This window comes from Saimiri boliviensis, chromosome 12 (assembly GCF_048565385.1).
Source record: "Saimiri boliviensis isolate mSaiBol1 chromosome 12, mSaiBol1.pri, whole genome shotgun sequence".
Taxonomy (NCBI): domain Eukaryota; kingdom Metazoa; phylum Chordata; class Mammalia; order Primates; family Cebidae; genus Saimiri; species Saimiri boliviensis.
The window spans coordinates 39,716,349-39,735,883 of record NC_133460.1 but is presented as its reverse complement, the minus strand read 5'-3'; the positions used below and the strand labels follow the sequence as shown (position 1 = coordinate 39,735,883).

The 19,535-nt window shown below is 40.6% G+C and overlaps 1 protein-coding gene across 6 annotated transcripts in view; it reads left to right on the top strand.

The window, feature by feature from the left end:
* ANK3 (ankyrin 3) overlaps positions 1–9,123 on the top strand; it is a 698,348-nt gene extending 689,225 nt beyond the window's left edge. For all 6 annotated transcript variants that reach the window (XM_074382261.1, XM_074382265.1, XM_074382263.1 and 3 more), the window contains one exon: positions 7,699–9,123. The gene's annotated coding sequence lies outside the window, so the exon portion shown is untranslated. The remainder of the gene's footprint in view (positions 1–7,698) is intronic.
* Positions 9,124–19,535: the final 10,412 nt, after the last annotated feature.

The window sequence follows — 19,535 nt, the reverse complement described above, 5'->3', positions numbered from 1 at the left end:
TTCCTCAAAGAGCTAAAAACACAACTGCCATTCAACCCAGCAATCCTATTACTGGGTGTATATACCCAAAGGAATATAAATTGTTCTATCACAGAGACAAATACACATGTATGTTCACTGCAGCACTATTCATAATAGCAAATACGTGTAATCAACCTAAATGCCCATCAATGATAGACTGCACAAAGAAAATGTGGTACACACACATACACCATGGAATGCCATGCAGCTATTAAAAAAGTGTGAGGTTGTGTCCTTTGCAGAACATGGATAGAGTTAGAGGCCATTATCCTGAGCAAACTAACACAGGAAAAGAAAACCAATGCCGCTGTTCTCATTTAGTGGAAGTTAAATGATGAGAACACATGGACACAAAAAGGGAAACAGTAGACACTGGGACCTACTTGAGGGTGGACAGTGAGAGGAGGGAGAGGATAGGAAATAGTAACTATCGGGTACTAGGCTTAGTACCTGGATGACAAAAGAATCGGTAACAAACCCATGCATGTACCCTTGAACTTAAAATAATTGTGTGTGTGTTTAGAAGTATTCGAAGCCTCTGAAGGATTTTAAGCAAGGACCTAACTTGGTCTTCTCTCCTCCCTCTCTTAAAAAACTTTGAAGAGCATGGACTATGTAGAAAATGGATAGGGGGACAAGAATAAAATTAAGGTAACCAGTTTGGAGGTTATTGCTTCAGTTCAACTAAGCCATAATGGTGGCTTGGGCTGGGAAGACTGACAGCACTTGATCGATTAGCTTGTGGGGTAGAGTGGAGAAGAAGCATTGAGTCAAAAATGACTCCTAGATTTCTGGTGTAAGCAACTAGATGATAGAGAAAGAAGCAGAAGTGGAAGAGGAATGAGTTTTAAGAAGAGTGACAGGCATTCAGGCTTGGACTTGAGTTTGAAATGCTATGAGACATCCAAGTATTTGTGTTATATACCCAAGTCTGGAGTTCTAAGAAAAAGTTGGGGCTGTGCATATAAAAATGTGGGAATTGTCACAAAAGAAATGGGTATTGAACACGAGAGAATAGATGTGATTATTTAGGGAGAAAGTTGAAGTAAGCCAAGAAGGGACTCAAAAATTGAGTCCTCAAAAGCAGCATTTCAGAGTTGTAAAGATTGCCTCTGACCTCTTCCTTTCTGCAGAGCTCCAACCATGACCCTCCTTAGTAAGCACTCAGTAAGTGTCAGCTATTACTACTAGTATTAAGAGAACCAAGAATAGAACCTTGAAGAGCTTTGGATTACGGAGGCTTGTGGACTAAGCAGCAGCAGCCAGTGATGCTAGAATGTAACAGTGGGAGAAGTGAGAACAGCAGCGTCTGAAACCCTCTGCATGTGATGGTGGCTCACGCTCCAGAAAAGGCTCTATTATTCCACATCACTTGTTTCTCATAGTAGCCCTAGGAGATTAGTGAAATGTATTCTTCCTCTTTACTAAGGAATGAACAGTAACAGAGAGACAGCAAAATATCTGAGGCTGAGTGCGGTTAATGACAGGTCTGGATTTCCTGATTCTAATTCTCGGAGGTCAGAGCTATGGCCTGAATTGCTTCACTACAAATTCAGGGCCCCACCCTCCAGAATATTTTACCAGATTTCTTCTAGAGTAAATACAGAGTTTTTATATTATATTTTTCTTACCCTTAAAAAATCCCTATAAACAAAAGCCTTGGCTTCAAGGAAAGAGCAAGGGTTCTAGAGTCAGGTGGCTTGATTTCCAATTCTGGCTCCACTATATATTAACAGCGTAACTTTGAGCTTGCTATTTAAAGCTTTGTGGCTCTCTTTTTGGCTAGGCACAGTGGCTCACACCTGTAATCCCAGCAATTTGGGAGGCCAAGGCAGGCAGATCACCTGAGGTCGGAAGTTAGAGACCAGCCTGGCCAACATGGTGAAACCCCATCCATCTATACTAAAAAGACAAAAATTAGCCAGGCGTGGAAGTGCACACCTGTGGTCTTAGCTACTCAGGAGGCTGAGGCAGGAGAATCGCTTGAACCCAGGAGGCAGAGGTTGCAGTGAGCCAAGATCATGGCACTGTACTCCAGTCTGGGTGACAGAGCAGGACTCTCTTGAAAAAAAAATTAATTAAAAAAAAAAAAAAAAAAAAAAAAAAGCTTTGTGGCTCTCTTATCTATAAAATGGAGAAAATAATAGTACCTCACTAATTAGGATTAAATTAGCTAACCCACTTTAGAACAGTTTAGAATAAATATCTTTACCTAATAAAAATAATAACTACAAAATTTTATTACTATTGTTTTTTTCACTGCCAAAACATGAATGAACATTTTTCCAGTATTTTTTTCCAGCCCTTTGACTTCAGATACTTTTTAATCGCAAGTGAATAGAAAAGAACAAACAAAAAACCCTATTTATTGGTACTAGTGAAACAACAAAGCTACCTGAAACTGCACAGCAGTTTATTATAGTTACATAAAGTAATTAAAATTAATGTTTGGAAAAATGTCTTAGTCCCATGAGTTCTGTAACTACAGAGAAGGAAAAAGAGAAGAGAAGGGATAGGAAGAGGTGGGTAGGGAGAAAAAGAGAACGAGAGTAAACACTGCTCTGTCCCCACTGGGCTCAGGCTTTCCTTAAGCCATGACACAGCTAAGTCTTAAAGATGAGTAAGAGTTGAACTACAAATGTGGATTTCATTAGGGAAAGTGAAGTCTGAACATTCAAGGAGATGGCATTTGAAACAAATTTGAAGGGTAGCAGAGGAATTAGCCACAGACGATGATCAGAGAAGGGAAGTATAAGTATAGACGGATACAAAATCATGAGCAAAGACAATGAAGTTAGAAACAATTTGGAGTTGATACCTGGCATGTAATCTAGATCCTCAAAGTGAGGTTTGTTAACCGCAGAATCAGCGTGCCTAAAAGTCTGTTGTAAACACAGTATTTCAGCCCAGCACACTAGCTCACTCCTATAATCCCGGCTATTTTGGAAGCCGAGACGAGCAGAGCAGATCACCTGAGGTCAGGAGTTCAAGACCAGCCTGGCCAACATGGTGAAACCTCGTTGTGATTTCAGGGATTTCAGTAGCTGAGATTACAGGCACATGTCACCATGCCTGGCTAATTTTTTGTATTTTACAGGTTAACTATTTTACAGATTAAAAATGCAAAAAATTAGCTGGGCATGGTATCACATGCCTATAATCCCAGCTACTAGTGAGGCTGAGGCAGGAGAATTGCTTGAACCCACAAGGCAGAGGTTGCACTGAGCTGAGGTTGTGTCATTGCACTCCAGCCTGGGCAACAGAATGAGACTCTGTATCAAAAAAAAAAAAGAAACAGAATTTCAGAAACACTGACCTACTGAATCAGAATCTACACTGGAAGAGTCCTGTGTAATGCACATTAAACTTTGAGAAGCACTGCTCCAGAACATTTGACTGGCTCTCAAATTATCGCGAGTTTTTTTGTTTTGTTTTGTTTTGTTTTGTTTTTTTAGACGAAGTCTCTGTCACCCAGGCTGGATGCGATCTCAGCTCACTGAAACCTCTGTCTTCCAGGGTCAAGCAATTCCCTGCCTCAACCTCCCAAGAGCCTGATATTACAGGTGCCTGCCACCATGCTCAGCTAATTTTTGTATTTTTTAGTAGAGACAGCGTTTCACCATCTTGGCCAGGCTGGTCTTGAACTCCTGATCTCATGATCCACCCACCTCGGCTTCCCAAAGTGCTGGGATTATAGGTGTGAGCCACCATTCCCAGCCAAATTATCAAGAGTTTTAAAAAATTTATAATGCTGCACACCATCCCAAAAAAATTCTATGTATACTCTTATGGGATGTAGCCTGGATATTGTTATCGTTTTAATCTTCCCAGATAATTCTAATGTGCAACCAAGTTTGAGAACCACTGGAGATTGCAAAACAACTATTCAGTGGAGAATAGTGGGAATTACGCCTAAAAAGCTTCACTGGGCTGGACCACAGAAAGGTTCAGATACCAAGTAAAGATAGGAGACCCTTTTTAAAGCTAGGCATTAGGGTCTAAAAGCCACGGCTCTGTTCATTGGCCTGTAAAGGACAAGTCAGTTCTGTACCAGAGCATGCTCCTCTTCATCAGGTCAGAATGCCTAGCTTTAAAAAGGGTCTCCTATCCTTAAATATGATGTACGAAGTACATATTTAACTGTAAAGTATCAACTGCTATGAAAATCCAATGAATTGCAGTTTTTGTGTTGGTTTTTTTGGTTTGGTTTTGTTTTTTGAAACTAAGTGTCACTCTGTCATCCAGGCTGGAGTGCAGTGGCATGATCTCAGCTCACTGTAACCTCTGCCTCCCGGGTTCAAGCCATTCTCCTGCCTCAGTCTCCTAAATTGGGATTATAGGTAGCCACAACCATGCCTAGCTAATTTTTGTATTTTTAGTAAAGACTAGGTTTCACCATGTTGTCCAAACTGGTCTCGAACTCATGACCTCAGGCAATCCGCCCCCGTTGGCCTCCCAAAGTGCTGGAATTATAGCAGTGAGCCACTGTGCCTGGCCCTGTTTTCTTCTGCTTTTAAATGTTTCTCAAAAATACAGTGAAATGGCTGAAAGGAAAGATTGGTTTTCTGATTTAGTTTCTCCCACCTTTAGGTTTGAAAGTCATACAAAACCCAAAGAAAGATTCCTAAATGCAGGTGCATCTATCTCATATTCATTATCTAAACCAGAAAAGGGAAATGATTCAAAATTCTATTTCTGAAATGTCATTTTGATGGCTTCTGCCCTCACACCTTCCCATCAGATGGCGCTGTCATCACAGTTTATATTGTATCGATATTTTTATAACAAGTACATAGTCACTTAACTAAGGTTCTCCTGCTTTTCCTGCAACACTGTACTTGGAATAAAGTCTTCTGTCCAATAAATGACCTTCCTGTAACCAGTGTGGTTGGAACCAACATGCTCTGATTGCATAACCAAGGAAAGAAAAAGTTACAAGAGGAACTAACTCCCACTTAAAAAAAAAAAAAATCACCCAAACCATCCTCACTAGAATATGTGGGCATAATTCACAGCATTTTTAAAAATTATAGAACTATATCCAATATATCCAGAAAGATAACATTGGCTTGCATTGAGGCGAGAAGAGAAAGGGCTGGCTAATTATTACAAAATTAACCTGGGAAGTTGGATTGGTTTTTAGGCGACATGGAGAAAAAGAAAAGTTCAAGTGGGTCGTAGTGATGATCGCACATCTACATAAATTTGTTAAAAAATATCAAGCCAGGCCAGGCACCGTGGCCGATGCCTGTAATCCCAGCACTTTGGGAGGCCGAGGCAGGTGGATCATTTGAAGTCAGGAGTTCAAGATCAGCCTGGCCAACATGGTGAAACCCTGTCTCTACTACAAATACAAAACATTAGCCGGGTGTGGTGGCGCATGCCTGTAATCCCAGCTATTTGGGAGGCTGAGACAGAAGAATGGCTTGAACCCAGAAGGTAGAGGTTGCAGTGAGCAGAGATCATGCTATTGCACTCCAGCCTGGGCAACAGAGTGAGACTTCATCTCAAAAAAAAAAAAAAAAAAAAAAGTAAAGCTGTGTATAATAGCTGAAATATGGTATATAAATTATTTATCAAGCTTCAAAAAGTCAGGGAGAAGGGCTTAGAGAAAACAGGGAGTGAGACACTGTGGTAACATTATCATAGAACCATCTAAGAAGTCTGGTGCCTAAAAGATTAGGATTAAATGATAAAAACAGGTGAGAAAATCCTGATCATCATATTCTGATTTGCCCATCCTCTGCAAGATGATCTACCCAAGTGAGTCACTTTCCTTCTTTGGAACCTCAGCAGAGTCACAGGGGAGGGGTGTTGAAATCACATAAGAGGAATTGATACCTTCATGTTCTTGGCCCCAAGCATTAGTGACCTGGGGCATGGGGGTCAGTGGCACTTTTAATACTAAAAAGGAAGCCAGGGCCTGTCGTGGGGCAGAGAGAGGAAGTGCTGTGCCAACGGGTTTCCATAAGCCAGGGTGTCCTAGGTGACCCATCTAAAGAGAAAGATACTTGTCTGAGGTAAGTAAACATCCTCAAGGTCACTAGGAACACTTTGGGCCCCAAGAGAAGCAGAATTCTAAAGGTTGTCCTAGATCTGCAAATACAGTCTGTTGCTTATATGTGAGTGAGCAGAGTTATTCTTAAAATTATTCTTGCCTTCCTCAGGATTTTTGTAGGAGCTGTATCTTGTTCTCAGGCAGGCATTCAAGTTTGTCAGCTTTTCTACTGAACGAGGAGGAGAGACAATATATAGGAAGTACTTTGTTTTATGGAAAAGCCAAATTCCTACCACAACAATAGTACACAAAAGTATGAAAACCTCTGCCAAAGAATGACTTAGTTTGACACACTAAGACTGGACACAAAACACTGATGCTTTATGCAGGAATCCTCCAGCAAAACAAGATTTTCTCAGTGAAGCCTCCATTAAAAAGCTCAAATAAAATTAATTTGTCCCATTTTGACTGATATGGACAGGAGAATCAAACGTTCTTTGCAGTGGTAGAGATTTGTCTTTAATTTTAATTTGCTTATGGAAAAGAAATATCATAATGAAGTAATGACACTTTTCCTCCTTTGGTTGAATTTTTGGAGAAGTGAGAGACTTACAAAATAATCAGAAATAGCTGAGATGCTCTAGCCTAACGCCATATCTCTGGCCCTTTTTGCTCATGGAAGTCCCAACCCCCTTACATTTTGATGTTGAGAGAAGTCTCAGAGATTACCTCTCTCAGCCACCTCATTTTATAGATAAGACTAAGGCCCAAAGGGCTACAAATGGCTTCCCCAAGCAGCTGAGTGACCTGAGCTTCAGACAGAACTAGAAGAGGATCTTGCCAACACAATCTGTAAAACCGTCACCAAACCAAACTAGGTGTTTGCCCATGCGCAATGGAAAGTCAAATACCAAACACCGAACACCGAACACCAGGTTTTTGCAGAAGAAAGGTGTATTGCCACTGGACTGACAAGGAGACTGGAGGAACCACTCAAATCTGTCTCTCCAAGCTGAGGACGGGGTCGGGTTTTAGAAGCATAGGGTTATGAGGCATGATCTGATTGGCTCTTGCAATGAGGTGACAGCCAGAAGGCATGATCTGACTGGATCCTGCAGTGGGGTGACGCCAGGGCTCTATCTGATTGGATCCTGCCATGAGGCATAGGCTTCTTAATCAACTCCTCAGTCTGAGAACTTAGGTTCCTCCCAGGCTTGCACATTTAGTTTATCTGGGCATGCTCAGGTTATGTGACCTTCCATCTGTGGGGGTTAGGGGAGGGTATATGGCAACCCAAAAACAACTCACAACTTTGTCACATAAAAGTTGAACCAGGTTGGTCTGGTGCAATTACAAAACACAAATACAGTAAGAAGCAAGGCTCTCTGGAGGTCACAGGGTCACTCACATAAGGTCACTGCTTTCTAAGAGCTTTCCAGTATAACTTAGGGCCTTGTCCTCTAAGGCATCTAGGAGGTAGCAGCATCATGTTAAACCACCCCATAGGGAATAGAGGGCCCCTATTCTCTAAGACTTTTCTATTGAATGGCAAGTAAGGCTTACACTGGTTCTCTTAAATTAAAAAAAAAGAAAAAGAAAAAAGAAAAAGGAGGGCAGTGGGAGAGAGAGAAAAAAAGAAAAAGAAAGCTAAACTCGCTATCTACTGTCTCTTTCCACAGGATCATAAGTTTTTACTGCCAGTATTGAGAAATTCACGGAAGAAATGTCAGCAGGAAGTAAAAATTCACCGAGAAGCGTGTGTATGTTCGCTGCTTCCACACATTAATGGCATGATTTTTTTTATGCAAAAAGAAAAGGAAAAAAGAAAACCACCCACATTTTAATTTAGCATGAGCCAATTTACAGAGCATGGAAATCACTTTCATTTCCGGATTGGCGCGTGTGCAATTAGCAATGCAGTGTATATACAAGAAGCCATGCTGTTAACAGTTTATCTCAAGTGATTTTGGTGTCATTTACAAAAGGAAGAAATTCCTGCCATCAGAAGGAACAGAGGAGATGGAATGATCAAATCACAGAGAAACACTAAAATTACTAAATCTACAACAGCTCGCCTTATTTTTCCTGGACCCAAACTGTCAGGGTATAAACACTATTTGTTTCTTTTTTAAAACATCGATAGTTTTGCTGTAAATAGTAACACTGTATAAATTCTAACAGAAAAATAGAATAAAATGTTGATAAGGCACTGCCTCTTAGAACACAAACAGAATATTGCAAATGCATTTAACAAATAGGGGTCTCAAGTGACTTCACCCTAGAAGAGGAGGGAGGGGTTCTGGGGGTGGGGGGAATCTTCACTGATTCTTGTATATTAGCAATTATAATGTTTGTATATGCAAAACTGCTAGCTTGATTTTAAAAAAACAAATCTTTAAAATCTGCTGCAAATTTAAATAATTCCCAAAATGAGGAATTCTGTAGTTCTGTGAAAAAATTTTTTCTTCAGAATACTAATATTTTGATGCATGTGTATCACCTTATTTTGATTAAATCTTTTCCAATTTTGCAAACACTACAGTATACTGCAACACAAAAGATTTTATCTGTAAACACAAAGCCCTTCATCTAATATTTGTTGCTATTGCCAATTTTTCAATGAAATGACCTGAAAACAAACAAAAAAAAATAACCTATATGGTAGTTGCTTTAGGGGGTGGGGGGGTGCTATCTGTTAGTGCTTAAAAGGGGGTAAATGCTTGCCGCTTTAGAGGTGGATGGTGCTCATAAGAGGCCCCAGTCGGGGGTATTTGAAATGGACTGAACAGAAATCCTTAGCTAGTAGAATGGCAGCACGCTGTAAAATTATTACTGTATTGTGTACTGGCTATAAGATGTAGACACATTTCAGTAAGCCAATCATTTGTAACCATTCTAGCAGTGTCATATTAGGTTAATAAGGCTGCTGTGTTTTAAAGGGCATTTTTATTTGGGTTTTGGTGAAATTCTTTAATTTGTTGATTATATTCACATAAAATCAGCATTCATCGACACATAACTCTAATGACATATGTATGAAAAACCATACACTGGATGACCTAGTCGATTATTTAAGCATAAAATAAATTGTGTTAAACTCTTCACCTATCTGTGCTCTATAGTGTCCTTGTGTTTTCTGGCAAACGGTAGTTGTCTAAACCCTTATCATATGAGTCCTGGCCAATCCACCCCATTGGTCCTATTTGTGCCACTGTGTCACTGAAGAGATAGTCTCTAACATTCATATTTGCCCTGCAAGCTCCCAGCTTATAAATCCTGTGCATTTCATGGGAGAGCCAAAAATTAAAGATCAATTGACAAGTAAGCTTTGCCCACGTCTGTTCAGGCCATCTCAAAAAGTGAAGAATTGGAGATATTACAGTCAGCATGTCAAGAAGTTGACTGGCACTTCTAGGAACCATCAACATGCAGTTGCTTTTAGCCCACAAAGCATTTGTTTCATTAATTTACAGTTATTGTCCATTCTTACAAGTTGGGAGATTATGAGTTGCTAACTCCTCTTAAGAAGCAAGATTTGGCAACAATGGTCCTCATTCCCAGAAGGTAACAACCTACTGGGGCCAAGTTGTCTCTGTTTTCTCCAGCCAGGCGTGGGGGTCTACTAATACCACTGCCACAGCCCCATTTCTTAATATGTATGTCCTAACTATGAGTTTGCACCCATATACTGCGTGAATCTAAATCCTACTGAAGCAGAGACCATGGCTGTTTGTTGTTGTTGTTTGTTTTTCTTTTTTTGAGAGAGTTTTTCACTCGTTGCCCAAGCTGGAGTACCATGGTGGGATCTCAGCTCACGGCAACCTCCACCTCCTGGGTTCAAGCGATTCTCTTGCCTCAGCCTCCCAAGTAGCTGGTATTATAGGCATGTGCCACCATGCCCAGCTAATTTTGTATTTTTCATAGAGATGGGGTTTCACCATGCTGGTCAGGCTGGTCTTGAACTGACCTCAGGTGATCTGCCCGCCTTTGGCCTCCCAAAGTGCTAGGATTACAGGCATGAGCCACCATGCCTGGCTGGCTGTTTTAACTTTTATTCTAGTTACCAGCACAGAATATGGTAGTAGTGATAATAATAACTATCATCATCATCACTAAAATTGGAGTGCTTACTATATGCCATTCTCTGTTCTAAACACATTCCATTTACTACCTTACTTAGTCCTCATAACTACTTTATGAATTAGGCACTGTCTTTGATGGTAACAGTCCTTTTATAAAATTAAATGAGTGCTTAGAGACTTTCAGAAATGTTATATATTGCCTGTTCATTCAAGATTATTGCCAAATGGAATGAGTTGTCCCCAGTTGTCCTGCATTCAATATCAATGCAGAAGAAATGCACAGATAATCTACTTTGTGTAAAGAATGGGGCTGGGTTGCATCTGCATAGTATCCCAAATAAATAAAATGTGCCCCTACCCTTACATCAGAATCATTTTATGATGGGCAAAGTTAGACCCTTGACAGGTTTAAAAAAAAAAAAAAAAAAAAACTTTCCCAAAATGCCTGTATGTAAAGCCAGGATCAGAATACAGGTGTCTTAACTTCTTATCTGAGAGTTACGAATTTCTGACTCAGTCTTTGACAGAAGGTGTTTATCCTGAACTAGAAACTCAATAATGTATAACTGTCTAGGTATTAAATAGTTGTGTTTATGTACCCAAAAATTTGAATTTAGATGTATGTGATATGCTTTGCTTTACATCAAGCAGAAGCTCATAAGTTTAATCAGAAGTATCCAAAATATGACATTCAAGATTTAACTTGCATATGTGTGTATATGCATATATTTATACATGTATATGTGGATTGAACAGTACATACATTATGTATTTCTAATATAATCTTTGGCCTGCAAGCTTATAAATATGTATTTAAGCTTTTCATTGATTGACATTCCTGTAAAAAATGAATTGTGATTGATAAGTTCTGGATATTTAACTGTTTTTCCATTTTATATTCTTACTAAATTATTGAGTTTGTTACATTAAAATGTGTTATCACTGTATTGTCAAATTATGGCAATACACTTTGCAGGATTATTTCAATACTTTTAAGAGGCATCTATTTCTTCATTGAACACATAAGCAGCCAGCCTCCTTTTCTCTGTAAATAAGGACTTTTTTGGCATCCTGATTTTCCTTGCTGGTCATTTGGTATCATCCTGGAGTTCCATCAAGCCTGAGGATTTTCTCCATGGCCAATAAACTATTAGCATCAGCTCACGTTTGGCTGTATGACAGGCATATATGAGAAGCCCAGAAATAAATCACAAAAATAATGAGGCATCTTGTGAGTCTCTCTGAAGAAGCCAGTGAACCAAAAACTAACTTCTTATCTGAGTGAGTCTTGGTATTCTTGATTTGCTTGAAGAGGCTATGGCATATTATAAAGTGTATGGTTTCCTAGGCATGTCACACCGCTTCTCTTTCACGAATGAATGATCAAATTGTCCAGAAGTAAACATTTATAAGACTGAGATTTGAACCAAACTTTTCAAGAGTTTTTTTAATAAGAGGTAGAAGGCAGTGGTGTAATTCCTTTACACGGTTACCTGGCTAAACATGTACCAATACAGAAAGTAAATAATAGAGCAGATTCTGACAAGTATCCTTGGTAACAGGTCCAACAGCTTTCATCTCCTTAGTAGAATTAAATGCAGATAGTTCAGAATAGAGAACAATGAAACGCTCATTGATAGCTATGTATGATATGTGCAAGTAGGTGAACATGAAGTGAAGCATTTTTACTCTTCAGCCCTTGGTGCTTCCTGAGTTAGGGAATAAAAGACCTGAGGACTGCATTTCCAACTCGACATCCTGAGACTCCTCACCAATTTCAAAAGCGTTCCAGAGCTAGGCTGAGATGAACATGCTCAGAGAATTCTAAGGTGGTGAGAAGAACCACCTTAGAATGCCACAAGGAGTACACCAGAAGCAATAACCATGACGACTTTTCTTCTAGGGCCACCATGGAACTTTTGATATCCCCTGAAAATGTGATCCCCCTGCCCGATTTCCCCCAACATTCTCAACTACTGCTTCTCTTTTGCCATCTAACTCAGCCACTGGCATAATTCTGAGAGCTGGGACAGAATGATGACTTGCCAGCTTTTCAAAAAGTTCTGTCACATGATATATGTCACCAGGTCCTCATACTAGACTGTACGCTCCCTGGGGACAGGGACTTTGTTTTGTTCTATGTTACATCTATAGTACCTAGGATAGTGCCTGATGCCTTATTGAGTGCTCAAGAAATATTTGTTGAGTGCAAGAATGAATGAGTCAGCAAACATCAGAGGTCAAGGAACAGTAAATAGGGAATGTTACTCTATACCATTTTCTTTACAGGCTCAACCAAGGTGGAAATTGAAGGAAAGCACTGCTGTTGATTCTAATGACTTCTTTCACCAAGGACTAACTTGTGTCCCCAACCTCCACTGGCCCATTCCAGTTGCATAACTTCCTTCTTAGCCAAAAAGTCCTGAATAATTGGGTTTGGGTGTACTGAAACCTCATGAGCAAAGAGCATACGGTCATGTTGCTGAAGTGGGCTTTCTTTCTGTGGCATGGGCTATGGTGCTCATCCTCATCACTGACTGGCCACTGAGAAACCAGGCAAGAGTGTAGAGAATCCATCATGAACCCTCCTGTCTATAACTAAGCCAGTTTCGTTGCCTCCACCTTGGTGTCGCTGAGTGAATGTGTTTCACTATTCACCACAGCTCCTCTTCCCTGTTTCCTCTAAAATCCAACTTACTTTATTTTTTTTTTTTTTTTTTTTTTTTTTGAGATGGAGTCTCACTCTGTTGCCTAGGCTGGAGTGCAGTGACATGATCTCGGCTCACTGAAACCTCTGCCTACCAGGTTCAAGCGATTCTTCTGCCTCAGCCTCCCAAGTAGCTTGAACTACAAGCGCGTGCCAACATGCCCAGCTAATTTTTGTATTTTTAATAGAGATGAGATTTCACCATATTGGCCAGGCTAGTCTCAAACTCCTGACCTCATGATCTGCCCACCTTGACCTCCCCAAAGTGCTGGGACTACAGGCATGAGCCACTGTGCTTGGCCTTACATTATTCATTCCTATTCTGTATCTCTGTTTAATATCATTAGAAGGAAAAGAAAGCAAATGGATGCTATCCTGCTTAAAATCCTTCTTTCTGGAAAGCCAGATATCTACCTCATTTTCGTCCTGTCTTTCTCAATGCCAGTAAGAGGAGGCTGGAATAAAGGAGCAAGTAACTGAGAAGGGAAAGATAGATCATGTGTTTCTCCAAACCCACACATCCCTCCAATCATTCATCTCATTCCACAGCAGATACTCAGTGTCTGCCACTTTTCAGGTGCTCTCCTAGGCACAGGATACATCATTTCTCTTCCTACCACTGTCAAAGTGAGGAGAACAGTGTCAGCTTCTGTGTGAAATCTAAATTAGGGCTCCTCAGGAGAGGAAATGCTAGAATGACTTGTGGAAAAAAAACTACCATAGCACATGATAGGCAGTGCATGCTGGAGAACATGAGAAGACATGTAGGATGGGGAGGAACAGCCCTGTGGCTGCTGAACGTAACCACTGCACTTTCTTTCTTTTCTTTCTTTTTTTTTTTTTTTTTTTTTTTTTTTTGAGAAGGAGATTCTCTCTTGTCACCCAGGCTGGAGTGCAAAGGTGCGATCTTGGCTCACTGCAACCTCCACCTCCCAGATTCAAGTGATTCTCCTGCCTCAGCCTCCTGCCTCTCCTGAGTAACTGAGATTATAGGCACCCGCCACCACACCCGGCTATTTTTTGTATTTTTAGTGGAGACAAGGTTTCACCATGTTGGCCAGGCTGGTCTCAGACTCCTGACCTCAGGTAATCTGTCCACCATGGCCTCCCAAAGTGCTGGGATGACAGGCGTGAGTCACCGCACCCAGCCCCACTGTACTTTCACATTCCGCCTGCTAGTCAGAATTAAGCGAGACTCAAGGCCTGACAAAAAATATTTTAATAGAAAACTTTAAAAACATTTCAAAAGTAGTTAACCAACTCTATAATACTGTATAAGCCCATCTGACTCTCAGAGATTGTGAATTTAGGCAAAAGCAGTTTTTAACTTTGAACTCATACTCAACATTCTCCTTCCAATGTCAAGTCCTACATAGATTTAACCACAGATCCTACCCCTGCTGATGCTAGTCCATACTGGCAACTCATAAACTAAAGGAATACCTCACAATTCGGCACTCAAATCTACATCCTTGATAATTTGTCTGGTAGTCCCCTTGCTCAACAAGGCTTGTGTTTTCCACATTTCCACAAGCAGAGCTGGGTACACAGATGGTTTGTAATGCTGAGCTTCACATGCCTAATCATTTACCTGTTCTTTGTGGTAAAGCCTTAGGCTTCAACTGTGCTGCAATGCACATCTGACAGCTCAGTCGGGGTGTACACCCCACCCACTGGAAGCCAGTGCTTAAATGCGGTAAAGAGCAGAGCTAGAGCTACCACACAGCCTGGCGTGCGGACACTGTTATCATAGTTAGGGAGCCTTGCCCATGGAGTCTGAACTAAGAAGTAAATAAAGACTATCTAGAGAAAAGCCTATAAAAGATTAACCTATTCAAGAACATGTGGCACAAAAGAATAATAAAATAAAACAAATGTAGCGGTGACAGCTGTAGGATTGTAAGCTTTAGAGTAGCCCTTATGCTTCTGGCCGTAGAACTAGATTCTTAAGTTCCTTAGGCCAGAGCAGTCACACTAAATGTCTATGGAGGCTAAGCAGGTCATCTAAGCAAAGGGATTGTGGTAGACTGTATTGTACATAAACATTAGCTGCCTCTCCTTAAGGGTGGATTACACTTCCCAGCCCCCTTGCCTTTACCTTGGCCATGGAATTTGCTTTGGGCAATGAAATAGCAGCAGATTTTCTAAAAGGTAGTGTATTTTTCTTCATGTACTCTTTCCTTCTACTCCAGTGATGCTCCAGAGAGACTGCTCCCTGCTCTGGTGCTGGGGTGAAGATGACGTGAACCACAGTCAACTCACATGGATGTGCAATGTGAGCAAGAAGTAAACCTTTCTGTACTAGCCAGAGATGTTTTAGTCATTCATTACTGTGGCACAACCACTAGCCCAATTAACAAGCAAGTCAGGTATAAGACAGTAAGAGCTGATGGGTGCTGGGTAAGCACATTCCTCTTCTAACGAGGTTGCCTTGTAGGAATATAAGCCCAGCTCTGCCAGATTTTGAAGTTTTTAAAATATTGGCAACCAATTTAATTTTTTCCCCAAAAAATTTTGTATGGGCCAAACAAAACATGCCTGTGGGTCACCAGTTTTCAAGTTCTGCCACTAGCTCTTGGCATTTGCAAAATGCACATATTCTTAAATCATGCTACTCAAATTTATTATGACTTGATCACACCCTGTGAGGCTAGCGTGCATAAACAAATTAACCCCTGAGTCAGATTCATAGACTACCTCTTATCCCCACCTCAGTATGGCTTGATTTTTCTCTATGGTACCATTTCAAACCCTGGAACTCTAAAGATCTCAAGGAGTCACTTAAGCTTTTTTAGTTACATTTTATTGCTTTTTTAGTAAAGACGTCACCAGTCCATTTGGGCTTGGTATGGTTCCCTGCCTACCTGTACAACCACATCTCCTGCCATCTTATCTCTTTCTCTCATTACACTTTAGACCAGTGATAAATTATAGCCCATGGACTGGTCTTAGTCTGAAAATCACTTGCTACATGTCTGCAACGAGACAAGAAACCTGAGCCAGAATGTCAATCGACTGTGTTACTAAGCATATTCTTTAGTTCAGCTGATTTAAAAAATATAGTATATTAACTGATGTAATACATAGACTTCCCCATATAGTTTTATGCACTATTTATTTAAGAACATATCTTGGTTTTATGACTAGAATAAAGCCTTTTTTAGTCCATGAGTCTCAGCTCTCATTCCTTTTTATTACATATATATATATATATATATATATATATATATATATATATATGTCTAGAACACTGACTCGGACATGGTATAAACTAAATAAATACCACTTGAGCTGAATTTGATTTACAGCCATACCACGTACATCCATGTCCCACTTTCATCCCCTCATGCAGATTTCAAGCATCTCTTGAAAAATCAGAAGAGCTGACAATTCTGGGCCTGAATTCTTGTAGTATTTTGCTAGAGCTAACTAAGCACCGTTTTTGGTTGAAACAAGTGTTCATGAGTTTTCTGCAGTCTCTAGTACTCTCTAATGCCTTGCACAAGGCCCTGTGGCACTTGATTTTTGACCATTGTAAAGCCAAAAGAGTTTAGATCGCAGCTACCATTTTGCCCAACTAGGGTTAGAAGAGCTGCAGCCATTATAGAACGTAGCCACTCAGGCTGCCCGAACAGCTCTTTTCTGTTATTGTTCAACCAGCAAATGTTTTCATTTCAGCCAGAAAGATGGCTAGTTTTTCTAGCACCAATTTAGCAGAGGCTGTGCAGTACTTGGGTGATTCAAAGTATCATCTAAAGATCTGCTCCCATGACACAAACCAGATGAGTTTAACAACCCTCCCATCACAAGTCCTTGGCGCGAAATGGAAAAACACTATGATGACACCTGACAGTAATAGAAGTCTCATAAAATACTGTGGTGGGGGAATTGAGTTATAATGCTCTTCTCAGCAAGACTTCACCAGGGGTGGAAGCACAGCAACCCTCAAAGGCAAACTGAAGTTTTGATACCTTACAGTGAGTCACTGAAGATGTGAGTGGTTTTCCTTGACATTTACAGCATTCGCAATATACTTACCCAAAGCCATACTTGTTTGTGCTTCCCTTCATCTCTTATTTGTTCAACAAATGTTTAAATGACTACTAGAGCCAGGCCTTGTGCAAAACGCTGTGGATGCAGCAATGAATAAGAAGGACAAGGCCAGGAATGGTGGCTCACTTCTTGTAATCCCAGCACTTTGGGAGGCCAAGGCGGATGGATCACAAGGTCAGGAGATCGAGACCAACTGGCCAACATGGTGAAACCCCATCTCTACAAAAATACAAAAAGAAAAAAAAAAGCCAGGTGTGGTGGTGCACACCTGTGGTCCCAGCTCCTCAGGAGGCTGAAGCAGGAGCATCACTTGAACCCGGGAGGTGGAGGTTGCAGTGAGCTGAGGTGGCACCACTGCACTACAGCCTGGTGACAGAGCAAGATTCTGTCTCAAAAAAAAAGGACAATAAGCAAGTGTACAAATAAACAAGACAACTATAGTGATACATGAGATGAAGGTAATAAATATGGTGATGTGACAGAATAATTGGAGGAAATCAAGATACTCTAGAGAGGGTATGCACAGAAGGCATAGAGCAGGTGACATTCGGAAGCTGAGATGAGAGCTTTCCTGACAGCCCTCTGCCAATGAGTACAAATGGGATGGGATGAGAAAAGAAGGCACTTGACATCTTTTGAGAAACAGAAAGAAGCTGGTGTGGCTAGAGCCGTGCTATGCAGAGCATCAACCAGCAGCAAGATAAAGAACTTATACCAGGTTGTCAATCTGCACCACTTTCTTCTCAAGAAAACGGTACAACATATATTAATATAAAGCACAAAACAGTAAGTGCTACATGTGTTGGCTGTTACAATTGTTATGACTGTTAATAGTATTATTGTATTACCATAATGATCTCAGGATTGCTTGACGAAGTGAACTGGAAATGGCCTAGCAGAAAGCCTTGCACATATTAGTTTGATGTGAATGCTTAGTGGAAGAACAGCATTTGAGTTGGAACTTGAGAAACAAGTATGACTTTAATATGCGAAGAAAGGAAGTCTAGGCAAGAGGAATAACAAGGCTAGAAGTATAAAGTCATCCAAAGAAGCATGAGCAAAATTTGTTCTGATCAGAGTTTGAGGAGAAAGGAGGAACAAACATGAAGAAGAGAGATTTACCATTGAGAACTTGGACATCACAAGAATTTTAGGCACTGCTTTCGGCAGCCATCTTCATCAGCCGTATCTTGTGTGTGCTTGCTCACATCAGAATGTTCGCAAAAAGTAGGTGCTCAGTGACTACAAGGCTCTTATACACTGGGCTCACCATGCAAGATTCTAAGACTTTGAAACCCAAATCCATATTTGAAAAGTGTTCCTGAGTTACCTGTGGGATATATCTGGGCTTGAAAACCTATCTTTTTGGACATGCACCATAAGAATCTATCTTCATATAATCTTAACAAAGCAACTTCTCATCCCTCTCCCAAGTAAGTGAAGCATGGTTTTCACCAAACGCATTTTCTAAAGCCAGCTGAATAAGAATAAAGAAGCCATTGGATGTGTGTGTCATTTGCATGATTTAAAAGCTAACCAAGATCAACTGCAGAGCAAGACACAACTACTTATGAAACCCCAACTGTTGACTGACATGAGGCAGCATGAGCAAACTGAGGCCCAGGGGAGTTAAATGACTCTTTCAATGTCCCACAGACAGCTTGTGGTAGAATCAAGACTAGAACTCGCATCTTGCACCACACCCTCCTGCCTCCCAGTTGATTTACAGATGAACCTAAAGAGTCACGTATAGGAGATGGTACAAAAAGGTGTCTCTCTCCAGCTGGATTCATCTGAGCTCTTTGTGAATGCAAAACCAAAATGTTATGAGGACTCATTGGCTCTTACCTTTCATTTAAAAGAAAATTTTAAAGTTTATTTGAGTTGAAAATAATTGTACATATTCATGGGGTCCAGCGTGATGTTTTGATACATATAATGTAGTGATCAGATTAGTGTAATTATCGTACACATCGTCTCAAATATTTATCATTTTTGCGTTGCAAATATTTGATATCCTCCTATTTGAAAGTACATATGATTGTTAACTATAGCACCCTATGGTAGTACAGAACACTAGAACTTAATTCTCATTTCTCCTCTCTAGCTGCAATTTTGTATCCTTTAAACATTCAGCCTGTGGAGCATGTTCTCTCTTCCTTTGTCTTCCCTCAGAGTCCTCTTGTTGGGTCTCCCGCTCCCTCTCTAGTGCTCCTGATGAGTTGGTCCCAACAAGAACCTCTTCTATCCATCCTTTTACCACTGAGATTCACCAAAACTCTGAGTGATCATACCTATTCCCAAAACTTTAGTAAATATTAATGTGCTGACAATTCCCAGATCTTTATCTCCCTTTACTATATCTCTATCCTAAACTCCAGAACTCATGTATCAGCAGCCTTCTAGGTCTCTTAGATATCCGACAGGCTCTTCAAACTCCTTGTATCCAGAAATGAATACTTGCCCATCCCCTCAAAGGAAGTCAGCTCAGATACTCTTCTCTGTGAATGGTATCCCATCCATCTCTTGCCCAGATCAGACACTTGAGAAACGTTCAGGTACTCCCCCGCTACCCCACCCAGTTCAAAAACATGTCTGTCGTATCTTCTAGTCTCTTCCATTGTCACCAGTCACATAGCCCTACCTTAGGTCCCCATTTCTCATCTGAGTAACT